This window comes from Euleptes europaea, chromosome 19, assembly GCF_029931775.1.
Source record: "Euleptes europaea isolate rEulEur1 chromosome 19, rEulEur1.hap1, whole genome shotgun sequence".
Lineage (NCBI taxonomy): Eukaryota > Metazoa > Chordata > Lepidosauria > Squamata > Sphaerodactylidae > Euleptes > Euleptes europaea.
In genome coordinates, this window is record NC_079330.1 from 514,969 (window position 1) to 530,364 (window position 15,396).

A 15,396-nucleotide genomic window follows, 5' to 3' on the forward strand; every position below is an offset into this window, starting at 1 on the left:
CGAGGCCAGCTTGGCTCATCTCAACTTGGCTCATCGCATCCCCCCACAACCATGGCATCAGTGTGATGGCTGGCAAATTCCCGCTGCTTAGGAAGGGAGACCGCGGATGGTGCCGGCTAAGCCTTTGCTTCTCATATTCTTGGCCACCTTTGTTAGCAACTCAGCTTACTGAGGAGAGACCTCCTAAGTCAAGTTGGCATTCCCCCCCATTCTTTTGGTGATGCAAAACACAAAGCAATCACCATATCACGAACTCTCCCTCCACAAACCCACCCAAGCGGAAGCTGTTAGTGTCAACCGGGCCTCTTTCCACTTCCCCAGATTCAGAAGTAACATCCAGAGGGCCGAGGAGGCAGCCGGCCCCCCTGTTCAGCGTGGCTCAAGGCAGCCTCTGGGGGACGTTGCCGTGCTTGCTAGGAAGCCCCCGGCTGCTTGGCGGTGGAGTCCGCCCTGGCTTGCGTGGCCCCTCCCCCTGAAACAGGCCACCCCTGACGGCCGACGGATGGGTCTTCCCAGTGGCAGGGCTATCTTGGAAACTGCTTGGCCCCTGGAATGCCTTGTGGTCTTGTGGTTTCTCCATGAGGGCTCCAGACCAGCCTTGGAGGCTGCGCAGCATGAAGCAGCTTTCTGTTATTTGGGGGGGGGGGGATAATTCTGGAATACATTGGGAATCAACAGGGAAGCCGCAGAGGGACAAGCCAAGTGCCAAGGGAGCCAGAGGAGGTGGAGACCAGGGCGCACTTTCAGCCTATTTATTTATGCAGTCCAACTTTTAAAAATATCAGACTCTACTGACATGAACCCACCTGAAATATCCTTTCAGCAAACATCCTACACCCAGTCTCATTAGCCAGGGTTCAGACTTGGAGCGGCTCTGCGCCTCTTTTTTTCCTTATGAGTTCCCTGACCCGCGCATAAAAGCTCAGCTTGAGGTTAAGGTCAAGAGGACTAAAACTTCCAGATGGTACGGAGTGGAGAGCAAGAGGAGTCGGCTGCCTACAGCTGCCCATCACCGTCGCCTGGGCTCAGGGCCACCCATGGGCTCACCCAGCTGCAGGAGCACCCAGGAGAGGGCCTCTAGTTGCCGGGCAGCCCCTAGGAGAGTGCAGGAGCCAGTCGGCAGGGCAGCTGCGGGGAGCCTAGGGCAGGAAGCAGCTACCAGACCCCCCTGGGGAGGGGGCAGGGACAAAGAGCAGCCCCAGCCCTCTGCCTCTGTGGCTGTGAAGCAAGGCTGGTGGAGAGGAGAGGAGGAGGAACCAGGAGCTGCTAACCCTTCTGATCTGAGGCCCAGCAGGCCCCTTTCCAGGGGGTGATGGAAGGGCAGGGCTCAGACACACACCCCTCGCCCTGTGAGGAGGGCAGGGACGGGAGACCACCCAGGAAGCCCCAGGTCGCAATGCAGAGGCAGGCAAGAGCAAACCACCGCTGAATCTCCCCGGCCTCAATAACCCTACAGGGCCACCATTCGTTGTCTGTGACTCGATGGCCCACCCTCACCCAAAAAGTAAATTCATAAGGCTCCTGGGATCTCTAGAGCCCCCGTTTGTGTTCTTGTCCATCCTGGTTGCTGAAAGCATGTATGAGTCCTTGATTCATGAGTCCTTGATGTCCATCATATCAGTCACTCTCAGGGTGCCTTCCTTACAGAAACATGGTGGCCCAGTCTCTAATCTGTCCTTTCTGGCCAAGGAAATGGAGCAGGCCGTGTGAGACCCACCCCAGATCTCCTCGGATAACTCAGCTGCTCGGGCTTCTTTCCAGTCTGGGCTGGTGGCTTGAGTGGACGATCTTTCCCTGCAGGTAGACAAAGCCCACACCCCTTTGACACTCCTACTGGCTTGATGTGCGGCCTTTGATACGGTGAACCACGCCTTCCTGTTGAGATGCTCAGAGGCAGAGGCAGCAAGGGATGTGCATTGGACCGGGTCAAATAATCCCTCATGGACTGGACTCAAAGGGTTGCCATCAGGGGCCAGTTGTCATCAGCATGGGTCCTGTCTTGTGGGGTCCCATTGAGCATAATCCTATCCCCCATGCTATTTGACCTCTATGCACACTGCTTCCTTTTTTTCTAGACTGGGAGCAAGTGGAAGCCCCATCCACAAAACGCCCGAAGAGGACAGCCCCCCCCTGCAGCAAATACATTGCCCCCCCTCCTCATAATCCTTCGCAGCAGCTGCATCCATTTTCTTGGAGGATAAACACTTTTTGGACATTGCTGGGTGTCCTGAAGCAGAAGAGCATGGCCGGGTCTTTGCATGGCCATGACAAAGGTCAGCAGGGCTCAGATGCAGCCACCTGTGAGGCTACCCTGGCCCTTGACTGGCCCCAGACAATGCAGACGAGTCAGTGCCTACCCCATTGCACAGGACAAAACAGTTAAGCCGGGAGGGCCTTGAGCCACATTCCTTTGCAGGCACAGTGAGATAGCTGTCCATAAAGTCCCAGGAGTGGAGGGAGGGAGGAGGGCCGGAAGCAGGGATTTCAGCAGTCAGGGGAGAGGGTCTCCCGTTGATTTGCCTGTTTCACCAAGGCTGGCAGAAGCAGAATGAACTATGTCGACTAAGAAAAGACAAGAAAACTTTCTTGGCTGGCATTTCATTTAGGTGGTAGAATGTAGCATTCTTGTTGGGCACATACAGCCCATGATTATGGCCTGGAGGAGGAGATGTCATACATTCTTATCTGGCTGGGGTTGGGAGGGGGAGGCTAGGAGGGAAAGGCGCTCCTTCCAAAACATCTGCATAGAGCAGGGCTTGTCTGGAGCACCTTCCCGTGCCATTCTGGGGCCTTGGCACAGTCTGCCAGGAAGGATCTGTGAGGTGGATGTCTTCCCCTGAGCAGTGGAGCTGAGACCGCTCTGTGTGCTAATAATAGCAACAGGGGACAGGAGACAGGAAAGATGCTAAAAACACCTTCATGCCACTTGCACATTGCTGGGCCAAAGGCAGCCCTCCTTTAAGAAAAAAAATTGCCATGGAGAGTGGAACACACCAGGCCTCGCTGGTTCTGAAGGTGGTGGTTCTGCTTTCACCTTGGTGACAGCAAGAACGATGACCTCAACTTGGCCATTTATGCACGGGAGGTTTTGCCTTGGATTTGCCGCTCTCTAGATGCTCCTCTTTCCCCCATCTGAATTCTCAAAACTCTACATGGGGCTTATTTTTGAGTCTTGAGAATTCGGATGGGGGAAAGGTGCATCTAGAGAGCGGTGAATCCAAGGCAAAACCTCCTGTGCACAAATGGACCTTGTCTCAGGGACATATAAAACAGGGCCTGGCAACAGAGCTCGTTTTCTTTCTTCCAATGACAACCAGACAAAGAGCTAATGCTGCTCACGAGATCTCTGCCCATAACAAAGAGGTGGCGAACTAGTTAGGTGGGATGGGGGGGGGGGGGGACAGCAGCCATCCGAAGAATTTCACAGTGATCACAACACAATTTCCTTTCTCTCATTGGTATATGGTATAAGTTAGGGAATTCTGACACCTTCCTGGGTGGGTAACAGACCTCCCAGCCTCGGTAGTGATTCATATGCTTGGAGTTGAGCTCAAGACATTTCCCAGAATCTGATTATTATAAAAGAAAACAAACCAGAAATTAGTAGAAGTAAAATCAGGATTTCCAACCAGTGCTGACATATTCCAGAAGTGCTCCCACAGAAGTGAAAACCTTCCCAGTGTCTGGCTGCATGGACTTTCTGAAATGTCCAGCCAAAATGTACAATAGACTACACTCAGCGGAGATGCGGTAGAGTTCAATATGCGATAAAGCGGGGACAACCAAAGCCACAAGATTGCATGGGCACCAGCCACGGAGCAGGCCACGGTCCCATTTCCTTCCACACATCTGAAACCACTTTCCTAAGAACCAAAGGAAAATATTGTTTTTCTAAACTCTGGCCATTTTACAGCCCAACTTTATGCCTTGCTGTACATACACAAAAGCGGACAGGATCAGGGTGTTGCAGGCCCTGCATCTGTGTAACACCAGGACTGTAAGACACTGCATGTTTCCTGTTTGTTGCCAAACAAGGACCAAATGGCAAATTAGAAGAAGAAAAAGAAGAGTTGGTTTTTATATGCCAACTTTCTCTACCTCTTAAGGAAGAATCAAACCAGCTTACAATCTCCTTCCCTTCCCCTCCCCACAACAGACACCCTGTGAGGTAGGTGGGGCTGAGAGAGCTCTAAGAGAGCTGTGACTAGCCCAAGGTCACCCAGCAGGCTTCAAGTGGAGGAGTGGGGAAACCAACCTGGTTCACCAGATTAGCCTCCGCCACTCATGTGGAGGAGTGGGAAATCAAACCCAGTTCTCCAGATCAGTGGCCACCGCTCCAAACCACCGCTCTTAGCCACTACACCACGCTGGCTCTCTAAATTAGTTTGTTTCGCTATGCAAGGCCAAGCACGTGCCCCAAAAGTTCAAATATTTCCCAAGATCAAGGCCAGGCTGAAGCCGGTACCCAACGGAACAAAGTGTTACGTGGCCTTTCTAGTATGGTCTCCAGACATTAAAGTGAATACTACAAACAAATATCAAGGCCTCTCCCTATGCATTGCTCACCCCAGATTTTCCACATGGTCTAGATCTGTGAGGCTTTGAATTGTCCACATGCCTCCTTACGCAACATTGTTTTCTGTTTTCCTGTTCACTTTTAAATCAGTTTTATCCTGTCCGCACATTTCCCCCCAAAAGATGTTTTCTGGTGTTTGTGTGCGTGGGGTAACATCAGTCGTGACGACATGGATGATTGTGCTGGACACTCCCCCCACTTCTGCCTATTTTTGTGTGTGTTTCTACGCATGCACCCTAGTGCAACCTACCATTAGACAGGAAACACTATTGCGATCAGGGAACTGGAGCACATTTGTCTCATTTGCCATTATGGAGTGGGGAACGTTTGCACTCAGAATGGATGCCCCAAACCAAAGCATAATCCACCGTGAGGCCGTTCCACCCCCCAAAATAACAACTAGAGGCACCATTGAACTATCAAACTATTACAAAGTTTATAAAGCACTCCAATGTATTCATCCCCCCCAGCTCAATGGGTTTCACCAAGCAACATTACGAACTTCCCAGAATTAATAGTCTGACTCTCCTAGCATGTAACAAGAAGCTCAGAGTAGCAGAAATACAGCGGAAACCGGGATCCAGCAACATTGACAAAGGCCTGCATTGTATCCAGTCAGGCTGAAATTGATCAGGCTCGAAGAGCCCCTGGGCAGCGAAACTGACAAAAGTGTTCATTCCATCCAGCGATCCATCTTTATAGCGCTAATCTCCTGTCAAAAAATAAAATAAAAATTCAGGGGGAGGGAATGGGTGGAGGGAGGGGAGCAACACAGTGGGTGCGAAGGGAAGCTGGCTCAGAAATAGAAAAAAAAAACATTGAGGTAAAAGTGTTTGGGAAAACAATGGAGGGAAAATGATCAGAAAATGTTTGCCGACATCAAACAGAAGGGAAAACATGCAGAAATAATAAAAAAAAAAAACGCCACTTTTGACAGCATGAAACGCTGTCAACCATTTGTGTGGAAAAGCCCTAAGAGTTAAAAGTACCAAGTCACTTAGCCCAACCAGACCAGAGAATCATGTCAGAGACATGTTATTGTGGAAAACATTAAGAGAATCTGACATGCTTTGCCGAGGGGGGGGGGCTTGGCTGTCAGGCCTCTTTCTTCTCCTCAGTTGAGACACCCCCCGTTTTGATTCCCAGTCTTCCCAGTTGTTCCCTTTAGAGAACCTTTAGGTGCAATGGGGATTTTCTTGGCATAGGTGTCAGGGAGTGCATCTGGCCGCCACGTCCAGAGCACATTCCGGCGCAAAGGCAGGATGAGGCATTTACATACCCCCAGCTCCATGGCATGCATAATACGACCCTATGCCCTGCTTCAAGGGGTGATTTCATCAGAAGGGACCGTTCCAGTTCATGGGAAAAGTCCCATCACTTCCATTCCAGCTACAATTTACCTTAATTTCAATCCCCTAGGTCTTTGTCAATATGCTAAAGATACTCATCAATGGCCTCATCTTGGAATGTCAGGTGTCATTTCCACTCTTCCCGCTGAAATTTGGGGGCAGCAGCCTTCAAACTGCCCAGTCACATTCAAGCGTTATTTCTTGGACCAATCCTGAGCCTGGGAAAGTCCAATCCCATGTCAAACGATGGAATTTCCCCCCATAAAGGGACTAGCCCAGGTCTGCACAGCGGTTGCCAGGTTTTCCCCACTACCTGAACCCCCCTGCAATGGCTTTGCAGGATCCTCTCTGTGGGGCTTCTGCCTTATGGACCCCCCCTCCACTTCTCAGCTTATCGCCCACCTTGGATCAGGTAGTATCACCCACTTTCTGAGGGGGCTGGAGACCCCTGTGAGGAAAGGTTGAAGGAGCTGGGTATGTTTAGCCTGAAGAGGAGAAGACTGAGAGGGGATAGGATAACCATCTTCAAGTACTTGAAGGGCTGTCATAGAGAGGAGGGTGCCAAGTTGTTTCCTGTTGCCCCAGAAGGTCAGACCAGAAACAACGGGTTGAAATTAAATCAAAAGAGTTTCCATCTAGACATCAGGAAGAATTTCCTAACAGAGCGGTTCCTCAGTGGAACAGGCTTCCTCGGGAGGTGGTAAGCGCTCCTTCCCTGGAGGTTTTTAAGAGGTTAGAAGGCCATCTGTCAGCAATGCTGATTCTATGACCTTAGGCAGACCATGAGAGGGAGGGTAGCTTAGCCATCTTCTGGGCATGGAGTAGGGGGTCACTGGGTGTGTGTGTGGAAAGGTAGTTGTGAAATTCCTGCATTGTGCAGGGGGTTGGACTAGATGACCCTGGTGGTCCCTTCCAACTCTATGATTCTATTCCACTTTCCCTCCCCTCCCCTCTTCTCCTCACCCCTTTCCCCCATTCTCAGTTTTGTGTGTGTATGTGTTTACAGGGAGGGAGAGGGCGGTTTTTATTCTGGGTTTTACTTGTGCAGTTCTAGTTGTGGTCTTAAATGTTAGAGGCAATTTTAGCCTACCTCTAGTTGGGTGTCTGAGTGCTAGAAAATAAATATCCCATTTAGTCTGAATCAGTCGGTCCCTGTTGCTTTTTCTCATGGGAATGTTGTGCAGTAATAAAACCTCCATATGCATGAGCAGAACATCTCTGGTTTATCTGGCTAGAGACCCTCTGCCATGCTAATTCCCCCCTCTTGGGGTCCAGTTCAGGTAACATGGCAGGGAAATAGCAGCAGAGGTGTTTGGTCTCCTTGCGGTCTTTCTGACGTCCATTTTCACAAAACGCAAGTCAGCAATAATAAGAATAAAACCAGTTCATACCGTCTCTCAGAAGGGCACTCCGTTTGCTGGGGGAGTAGGTGAATTTTCTCATAACGGCCGAGGAAGGGTGTCTATGGATCCCACACCATCTCCCCCCCCCCTGCTTGGTATTTGTTTTCACTGACTTTTGAGGGATCAGGCTTGTAGCCGGTGGGACTGTAATTTCCCAGAAGACATGCAGCTGTCTCACCACAAAACCCTTTTGTTCTCTCACTTCCTTAGCGTGGTCCCTCTTTCCTCTGACAGTCTTTCTTCCGCCTGCCTTTATCTGATAATAACAGACCTGGGATGAAAAAGGATTGGATATCATCTCCGCTGGAAGTAGAGCGGAACATCTCCGCTCATTCCCACCCCTTTAACAGCATGTCCCAGCGACCACTTTGGCCTTCCTCGGGGTGGCCGGCCAAATTCGGCAAAGCCGATGCTCATCCCCAGGGCTTACTTTGCAGAGTGAAAGCTCTGGCCCTTTTGAAGTCTTTCAAATAACAAGCAGCCTTCTTCCCATCGTGATCACCATCCCATATCTAATACCCCCAAGCCAATCTTGCTGTCTCTGAATTTTGGACAACAGGAAGGCACAGAGACGTTTCCCATCCATCTACAGACATACATGCCAGGGGCGGGGGAGAGGCGAACACTTTTTAATGAAGAGCAAGAGAGATTCTGAGGACAGGGCTACAGCAAGATCCCGCCAGGAGCTCAGCCAATCTCCACTGCTGCCAGATGATCAGCTAAAACTAATAAACAAGGTATTCTCCCTCCCCAACGCTCCTTTTCAGTCCCTCCTGTAACACAGTTGATGTCACATCTGAAGGAAGACCTACAGGCACGGCTCTCCGGTCGCTCCCAGCTGCTTTTGGCTGCCTGGCTTACAAGTTGTTGAATCTGGATTCCTCGCCCAGTGGGAAGAAGCACAGCCAGCTATGCTCTGTTTGTCTGAGCGATTTTGCCAAAACCGGTTAAGTGTGTGCCACTGCCTGAGCCAGCTGTGAATAGCTGAAGGGAGTAAATAAGAAGGTCCTTAGAGAATCCCATGTTGGAGGTTCCACAGTAAGATTTGGAAACAACTAAATAAGAGTCCTCCTGAGTTTAGGGGCTGACCAGATTGCAGATGGGACTAGGAATTCAGCAGCCTGTCTGTACCCTTTTGTTCGTTTTGTGTGGGGCCATCCAATTAGTAAATGTTAGGATTGTAAGGGGCATTGTGTATCATTATCCTACCCAGCAACCAAAAACCTACTGAAGCAGTTTGGTTTTCAACATCGTTTTCTAGCAAGTACGAGTCATGGGAGAGACTCGCCCTCTAACGGTGGACGGCCCTTGTCCTTCCCTGGGATGCGGGGCAAAACAACGAGGCCTCGTCTCCCGCAGCTCACAGCCACAGGTGTGCGTCACAAGTTTAGGGGGAGAACAGAGAGCCTTGTGGCACCTTAAAGACTAATAAACTTACAGATGGGCCCTGGGTAGCAAAAAAAGGGGTTAGTCTGTAAGGTTATTTTGGTTGCTGCAGACTAACATAGCTACCCCCCTCTGAGCTACCCAGATGATTCAGTACTCAACCAACCAGGCCTGTTGTGGGGTAGCTTCATGTGTTTAATTTCTCTCCTGGTTATATAACTAGTTACACAGTTTCAGCAAAAAACAAAACAAAAAAACAACCCCCCCCCAAAAAAATTATACAGTTTTAGCAAAAAATAAAGCTCCCAAATATTTATGTATTAAAAATATTTTTATCCTATGACTAAAAAAATCAATTCAATGATATTTTCATCCTCAAACACATACAGTGAAAAGAATAAGAGCTAACAAAAATTAAAATCCAGTAACAGCAACCAGCAAAAACAACAGATCCAAAATATGTTTGAAGTCATGTAAACTCAGCATTGTATTAAGGGAGAATTCAGAAGCACCAGTAGAGACCCAGGATCCACGTGTGACCCTTCGGATTCTCCCCCAAACTTTTGTAAAAGTTCCTGAAAGGGGGCCCTGCATGGAGGTGCGTCACAGGCAAAACCATTCCTTATTGTTATTTCTTTATTGATATGTTCTGGGTCTCGTACAACTGCTTGTCAAGCATGATGAGGTAATACGTGAGCATTTGTGGTGTACATCTTCAAACGAGCGTAATGATGATCACTATTGTGAGAAAACTATTCCGAATGAATTGATCATCTTTGTGGCCAACGAAGTTAGAAAACAGACACAACCGTTTGGACAAAGCTAAATATAACTCTGTTGCATCAGATTCCACGTCTGATATAAGTCGCTCTGAAATAATTAACAGTGAGATTTGTGGATCAAGATAGAGGAGAAAGGACACGGAGGACTGCGGCACCAAAAGAAAGGTGTTCAGGCAAGACTACTTACACTGAACTGAAGAGCTTCATTTGTACCTTGTGATTGTCCACACTCTCTCAGTCTGGTAGTTTCAGATACAGCATCATTAGCAAAGGAATCTATTTCTCTTTTTGGTGTGCTGTAGCGTATCTAAGACAGTGTGTCCTGCCTTACTGTGAAATCACTGAGTGGCATTTGTTGGGAGAGTCCCATAGACAGTGTGAAGCCTATTCAATATCAAACAAAATAAGTTTATTTATGTTGCTCCGATGGAAGTAGCAGTGTCGCCTGAAGCAGCTGCAGGTGTTTGCTGTGAAGCACAGTGTCCAGCAGGCCAAATGATAGATTTCAAGTTCTTGCGATCAATTGCGGCATGAAAGTTTCAAAAGGGATAGATGGTTTTCTTTTCAATTTTTTTTGTTTAATTTCAGCCAGTAATGATTTTAGAATATCAATTGCATAAATACAAATGCCGATGAAAATAGTTTTAAAAGTTACCAGATTTTCCAGCCATTCTGCCTGGTTATGAAGATGTGTAAATTGATTGTTATTTGCCATTTAGACCTGGTAAATTGACAGTTGCCCTCTCAGGTAACCCCTTGCGGCTCAGCCTGGGGCCCTGGCGTCTCCTGCAGCTCAGCCAGGTGCCCCCTACTGCTTGGTACCCCAGGTGGCCACCCAGCTCACCCACCCCTAAGGCCGGCCCTGTGACAGGACATTTGAGGCCATTTGAGCCTGTGGCCAAACTGTTCCCATCCAGCAAACGAGGTGGAGAGAAAGGGAGGAAAGAGGTTTGGGGCTGTAGGTAAGACAGAACTACTGGTCTCGTTAATTTACCAAGCTTTGAAAATCCCATCAATCAATGCAGGGCTTTTCTGTCACATCCCACAACAAAAGGAGCAGTGATTGCATATTTATGACATTAAAAATAGATCATCTGGAAAGGCCCTACAAGCAGGAAGCTAGGTTTAAGGGATGCTCATATAAGAAAGCCAAACTATGGTTCCCAAAAGCTCCGCTCCCTTTTTGCCAGAATTCCCATGTAGTAAGCAAAGCTGAGACTCATGCTTCAGCTCACAGGACCAAAGCCCTGTGTGTTTCCCCAAACCCACAGGGCAGCCACCAAGGGGACCAGCCACAAACCACTGCCTGTCCTGGACTCACCTATGAAGTCACCATGAGCATGGAAGCCAGCCTGCACTAGCAGCCGGTGCCTGTTCAGTGTTTCCTTACAACATCTGGTTCAGAAGTGTCTCTACAGTAAGTGAGGCTCCCTCCTCGCCCCTCCCTCCCGGGGCACTCTGGGAGCTCAAATGAAAAAAAAAACTAATTTCAGCAGAAGCCAGGCATATGGACAAAACAACGGTTCTCCCTCGCAACCTTGAACTTTATTCTGTACTGGGATATCATCTCCCTTCTCTCCTGACCACCCAGCTCGCTTTCACAAAGCTCTCCCCTTTTTTCCTTCTTTGGTCTCGGCTCCCTTGGAATTCCCATCACTCAATATTCAGGCTTCAGACATTACACTGTGATCACAAAAAATTGCAAAATGCACTGGTGTAGCATACAGCTGTGCTGGCAAAAGCAGACTATTGATGTAAGTCTGATACTGATGGGAGTCCACCAGCAGATGACGGAAAACTGGGTGAAATTGGGGTCATGAAACAGAAGAGGGGAGATTTAACTGGTCCTGTTCTCACCCAGAGATTAGATGCTCCCGCCACCAGTACAGTGAAATTTATTTTAAGCCGCCTCCATTGTGATTGTGAAATGCCCAGGACACAGCGCCAAGACCATCGGGCACCAGTCTACCATCTCCTCCCACAGTATCAGCCCCATCCTCTCAAGCTCTGCTTTCTGTGCTCCGCCTTCAGAAATGAAGTGGGTGGTGACTAGAAACAGGGCACTTCCTGTAGTTTTTTTTTTTTAATTATTTACGTTATTTATAGTCTGCCTTTCTTACAGGGACTCAAGGCGGATTGCACATAGTGAACCAGTACAATTGACGAAATGGGACATTCAGTAACCAGTGCATTAGGATTTTAGAAGTCTACAACCACCAGAAAGAACGGAAGCACAGCATGAGTATTCACATGACGCATTAAGTGGCACAGAGATTATATAAATAGGATCCTACTTACAGTAAGCAATACACAGCAGTGCAGACCCTAGTCACTTATCTAAGTGTGTAAAACTATTTTGTATAGTGCAACCCTACTTTCTGTGCAGAAAAGCCCTCTCAAATAGCTCAGTTTCGCATAGTTTGTGGAAAGCCAAGAGAGACTTCCTCAGGCAAACTGTTCCAAAGGCAGGAGCTGAGGCCGATAACAGGTGGGCAGCCAATGGATGTATTTTAGCTCCCTATCTCTTCAGTCTATATGCAAAACATATAAAGAAAGCTGCATTAGATTTAGATGCAAGTGGAGTGAAAATTGGGGGAAGGAACATTAACAATTAACATATGCTGATGATACCATATTACTGGCAGACAACAGCAAAGCTTAAAATGACCACTGGTGAAAGTTAAAGCAGAAAGTGCCAAAGCAGGACAACAGCTGAACACCAAGACGACAAAAGTATTGACTACTGGGGAACGATTTGATTTTAAGGTTGACAATGAGGGGGGCATCAAAGATTGTTAACTGTTATATCAGTTTCAGAAAGGACAGACTTTTGGGAACTGTAGGGCATCTATTTTGTAGAATAACATGGAGCTGTTCTGCAATGACATTCTGGAAAAATCTGACATACACTCCTCATTTTAAGGTTTCTTCTAAAATAAAAGGCATCTGGCAATTCTGTTGTGGTTTCATTCAAGCTGAGTTGACCTGGATATGAAGATTTGATTGGGGGAGATGGAAAAGCTTTGCTGGAAACACCATAGCTGGAGGGTTCAGTCAGAAAAAAAATTAAATTGTGCGCCAAGAGATCGCCCACAATAGCTGGCGATCAGAAAGAGAAGTCAGGGGAATTGGCTATTGTGGTTAAAGGAAAATGCTGGTTCCACATTTTCTCCAGTCCCTGTGCCAGAAAGGCAGTTCTCTGCTTTATGTTTTTCCTTGTTTTGGCTTGTGGATCTGGAAGGAATGCCCACAAAGCAATTGACTGACAGCACCGAAAAGCTGAGTGACTGCAAAAGACAGAAGGCAAACAGCCTGTAGACCACCAGTAGATACAGCTGGAAGAGAACGGCTACTTTTTAAATGAGCTTGCATTTGTTTCTGATCTAGCCAGGAATCCATAACCTTTGTTGCATTCCGGCATATATTCCAGTAAAAAGTCTTGAAACATAAAACATACACATGCCTCTGGGAGAACACGATTCTGGCCCCCACCGTTACTCAGCTGCCCCTTCCAGGTACTCCCTGCTGCCAGATCCCCTTTGTTTTTGTATATTACAACGCCCATTCAGACATCTTTAGGGCCATTAGAAGAGCCCTTGCTGAATCACACCAAGGGTCTATCTGATCCAGCATTGTGTTTCCCACAGTGGTCAACCAGACTCCCCCACCCTGGACGGTCCACAAGAAAGGATTCAAAGGCCAAAGCCTCCCCCTGCTTCTAAGCGACTGTCCCTGAGCATGTTAATCGTCCTGACTAATTCACGGGCCTATCCTTCATGGCCTTTTCAAGCCACCTAGGCTAGCTCCCATCACTATATTCTGTGGCAATAAGTTCCACAGTTAATTGTGTATTATGTAGAGAAATACTTTTTAATCTGTCTCGAATACACTGCCCAACAAAATCCTCTCCACTTTCTATACACCATGCTTCATTATATTATCCTGTTGTAAGTATTCCTTGTAAAGTGAAAAACCACAGCCTCCTTAGCTGTCGTTATAGGAAAGGCACTCTAGCCGGCACAACATGCTGGCGGTCTTTTTCTTCCGCTCTCCCACTTCCATGATATTCTTTTTGAGATAAGGCCAGCGTGGTGTGGTGGTGAAGAGCGGTGGTTTGGAGCGGCTGACGCTAACCAGGCGAACCAGGTTGGTGTCTCCACTCCTACACATGAAGCCAGCTGGGTGACCTTGGGCTGGTCACAGCTCTCTAGTATTTCTTTTGACTAGTAGCCAGGGATAGCCCGGTCCTCCATCAGAAAGGCCCTGCTGGATCAGACCCAGGCCCATCACGCCCAGCCGTCTGTTCACACAGCGGCCAACGTAACAGGGGGCCTCCAGGAAGCCCACCAAGAAGGTGCAGCAACATTATCTTGCCTGTGCTCCACAGCGCCGAATATATTAGGCCTGCTCCTCTGGTCCTGGAGAGAACAGGCGTGCATCATGACTAAGAACATACAAAACGCCCTGTGGGATCAGACCAAGGCCCAAAATACTCCACCTTAAAACAAAACAAAAGGCCTTACTTCCCCCAGCGAAGGTTCGCCTCCATCTTCAAGCGGAAATCCTGCGGGTGCAGCAGCTTTTCTTGCAGTTGTGTGGGGAGGGGTCACACCTGGTGGGTCTGTTTGGCCGGGCAGCTGTGAAATGCTGGAGGGAGGGGCGGAGGGGCGGCCCCCGCATGCTGAGCTGGAGACCCCTGCACCATGCAAGAGCCGAAGCACTTGGGACAAATCCTGCCCGGGGGCCAGCAGGATGACCAGCATCCTGTGAGGGAGCTGGCCCGGCCGGCCCGGCCCCTTCTTTAGCAGAGGCTGCTGGGGCTGCTGCTGACCTCTCTGCCCTGAAAAGCTTCAGCTGCCCATCTCCAGAGATGAGGTCTCTATTAAAGGGGCAGGACTCTTTTCTCTCCAGGCGGTTGGCCACCTGAGTGGTGGGGCAGCCCTCGCTTCCCCGGGCTTCCTGCTCCACTTCGCACCTTTCCATCCCCACAGACGTCCCAAAGCGGCCCCAAATAGCAGGAACTGCACCTCTTCCTCCCCACCCACCCCCGAAAATCAAAGATCTGAAGGGAAGGCTGTCTGCCTTCCAAAGGAGCTGGGAGTAGGGTAGCCCCCCCACCCCTTTGGGCTGCTAGGTGGCATGCTGGTGCCTGCTCTTTCAGTACTGGCCTCCTCGTGAGTCAGGAACATAAAGAGGGTGGGGGACAGACCCACAGAGGAAGCGAGGCCATGCTGCCAGGCCCAAATCCAAAGGATAAGAGTGCATTTCGTGTAAGGCATCGCCAAACACACAGTTATGAAGGGTAAGCACCCCCCCTCGAACTTCACACCTAGGGCTGAACCCACCCCCCTTGGCTGGAACGCCCTGCCTGCTCTGAGGACGCCCTGGATGAATGGCACGCAATGGGAGGCCCTGGCCCCAACTCTCTCCAGAGCTGCCTCCAAAGGCAACCCAAATGATTCCTGGGCTGCAGATAGAGGGGCTTACACACTGTGGGGGAAGAGGTGATAGAGGGCAGCCTTTCTCCATCAACACAATTTGGACACCAGCATTTGGCAGGGGTGGGGGTGGGGGTGCAAGCGCACTGGGCCAAGTTGCTGACTCGCCTTTCAGGCCGGCTGCAAAGATGTCTGCAGTGCTGGCCATCGGGGTAAAGGGGAGCAAGACCCCCCCCCCCAGTCTTCTATTGACAGCGATAAATGGAGGCTGAAGGAACCCAAGAGAGAGTGCTTCTGCCACCCGATTGAGGGAAGGGGTAGCCGTGGGCAAAGTTTGGGGTGGAGGAATGCTGCTCTCCACCCAAGAATCCGGCCCAGTCTTTTGATCACCGTGACCTGCATTCTGTGCGGGTAGGCTGGAATTTAGCTGCAAACTAGTTGCTGGCAAGTGGCAACCAGGAA